This window comes from Rhinopithecus bieti, unplaced genomic scaffold (assembly GCF_001698545.2).
Source record: "Rhinopithecus bieti isolate Rb0 unplaced genomic scaffold, ASM169854v2 scaffold_15363, whole genome shotgun sequence".
In the NCBI taxonomy this organism is placed as follows: Eukaryota; Metazoa; Chordata; class Mammalia; order Primates; family Cercopithecidae; genus Rhinopithecus; species Rhinopithecus bieti.
The window spans coordinates 1-2,928 of record NW_016808064.1 but is presented as its reverse complement, the minus strand read 5'-3'; the positions used below and the strand labels follow the sequence as shown (position 1 = coordinate 2,928).

Below are 2,928 nucleotides of genomic sequence, written 5' to 3'. Positions count from 1 at the left end.
TGAATGAGTTTTTCTACATATTAACTACAATTTATGGTAATTTGCGAAATGTTTTTCTGTTTTTAAATCTGAGAGTCTGTATCTCCACTCACAAAGCAACAGGCACTGCTAGGGCTCTTAGGCTAACATCTGCCACCCCACCAGTCAGCATGGCCCATAAACAGGTGTGCAGAGGACCAGAGTTCACCTGTCAGCAGCCCCGCGGAATCGGACTCTCCAGACTTTCTGCCATTAATTATCATAGATGTGGCCTTTTTCCTGATATTCTATTCCCATTGGAGGCTTTTTATTAAGACCTTGTTACACAGGTCTCTTGTGGAGATTCCACTGCCTCTGGCGTCCTCGCCTTGGCCAAAATTCTCGCCCAGGAGGCCAGCAAAGCCTCTGGGGCAGAAATTGTCACCACAACTGTATTAACTCCCTCAAGGAGAGCAGTGGAATCTTCCAGGGCAGGCGGCCCCTCCGCAGGGGGAAGGGCCACTTCAGGAGGATGATGTGTCTCAGAACTTTGCAGGGACATTTCCCCTTTTTCCACCTTTAATTTTTTTTGCGATGATTTCCGGATTTTGGCCTCTTTTGCTGTGCTAGGAAAATCCTTTTGATTTGGGTAGGCAAAGGCACACAGACGCTTATATGCATCCAATTTCTGGCCTTTGGAGCTCAGCTTCAATTGTTGGCACCAGGCCCGCAGAATGTCGCAGTGAATCAGATTAATAGGTGGCAGTTTAGAGGGTAATGGAGGGATTTGGTATCTTCTCTGAAGTCTGGGGTTGTCAGTGTACTCTGCCTTCTTCTTAGGACAGAGCACTTTATTGCCTTTGACAGACATTTTTTCTTTGGTTCCCTTTGCTGATGTTCCTCTTTGCCTTTTGCCTTCTCCATACTTGTGGAAGAAGCCAGACCTCTTTTTTTAAACTCAGACTTCTTTCTTTTTTTATTTTGAGATGGGGTCTTGTTCTGTCGCCAGGCTGGAGTGCAGTGGCGCAATCTCAGCTCACTGCAACCTCTGCCTCCTGGATTCAATGATTCTCCTGCCTCAGCCTCCTGGGTAGCTGGGACTACAGGCGTGCACCACCACGCCCAGCTAATTTTTTTGTATTTTTAGTAGAGGCAGGGTTTCACCATGTTGGCCAGGATGGTCTCAATCTCTTGACCTCATGATCCACCCACCTAGGCCTCCCAGACTGCTGGGATTACAGGAGTGAGCCACTGCACCCCACCAACTCAGACTTTTTTCAATCATGCATATCTGCATTCTTTTTTCTTATTAGATTACATTATAATTTTTTGACTTATTAAGACCAATCTGTGATTATTGTAGAGACTTCGAAAAATACTAAAAGTACAAAGAAGAAAATAGAATCACCTAGGATACCATTATCCAGAGATAACTATTATTAACATCTTGATGTTAATTCCCTTATCTTTTCTATGCTTATTATTTTGTTTGCTTTTTTATAGATTTACAATTATGGTGCATGTACAATTTTATATTTTTTTCTGTTTAACATACAACATTTTCTCATATTTTTAGTTTTCAAAATGTTATTTATAACTTAAATATAGTTTATTATAAGGCAGTACCTTAATTTATATTTATCCATTCTTATTTAATTCCTGTTCTTTTTTGGTTGTAAAGATGACTGTGGTTAAACACTCAATGCAAAAATGGTCCACATGTCTGGTTTTATCTTTAGAATAGAGAGTCTGAAAGAAGAATGAACTGTTCAAAGGATATAAAACATTTTAAGACATTTAATGTAAATATTGCCAAATTGACTTCCAGAAAGATCATCAAAATATGTACTGCCGAAAGTACTATATAAAAGTGCCAGGCCAGGCACAGTGGCTCATGTCTGTAATCCCAACATTTTGGGAGACTGAGGCAGGCAGATCACTTGAGGTCAGGAGTTGGAGACCAGCCTGACGAACATGGAGAAACCCCGTGTCTACTAAAAATACAAAATTAGTCAGGTGTGGTGGTGCATGCCTGTAATCTCAGCTACTCGGGAGGCTGAGGTAGGAGAATCGCTTGAATCCGGGAGGCGAAGGTTGCAGTGAGCCGAGATCATGCCATTGCACTCACTCTAGCCTGGGCAGCAAGAGCGAAACTCCATCTCAAAAAAAAAAAAAAAAAAAGTGCCCTTTCTGCTGCATACTCTATTGGCATTATCTTGTACTTGAACATGTATCTTAATAGCTCTAGGTGAGGTTTTCAAGGTTTGATTGGGGTTAACTTGACAAATTTCTCCCTTCTTTTCATTTTAGCACTGTAACCAAAAACTACAGAGCTTCATGTTATTTGGGTGATAAAAGCATAGACTTGGTTGACTGTGGTCATAAAAAGTGCGTTAGACACAAGATAGTCATAAATATGGATTTAAAATATGTGTAGCCTTAAATACATAAATACCTGCATAGCAAATATTTTGTGGATCCAGCAGCTTTCTGCAGAAACCTGAAGTGTGAACTTAAATATAGACTTTAAATATTTATTAAATATTAAATCAATAAATATTTATTGAATATCTACTGTGTTGTGAGAAGAAAGGCTTCCTGAAGTTTTAACCTAAATCTCTATATTCTACCGCATTCCCCTTTTGATTACAGATAATGCAGCCATTCCCTTTTTAGTCAGAAAACCAAAATAGCCCTCATCAGTCACTAACACATCACCTTTTCATTTTCCTTTAATAGCAGTTATCTGCTGTTAATCTAAAATTATTTTGCTTACTTGCTTATTACTTGCTTCTTCCTTTTAGAATATAAGTAAGCTCTGTGAGGGCAGAAATCATGTCTGTCTCATTTGCTCTTGAATTACTTGGGTCTAGGGCATATGGCACTGTGCATAGGCACTGAGTAAAATATTTGGTGAATTAATGAATTTTAAAACTCATTAAATGTGTATAATCCAAAAGCAAATTATGG

At 39.5% G+C, this 2,928-nt stretch overlaps 1 pseudogene; it reads right to left on the bottom strand.

Annotated features, from left to right (window-relative positions):
- Positions 1-289: 289 nt before the first annotated feature.
- LOC108537715 (developmental pluripotency-associated protein 4 pseudogene) lies at positions 290-883 on the bottom strand (annotated as a pseudogene).
- Positions 884-2,928: the final 2,045 nt, after the last annotated feature.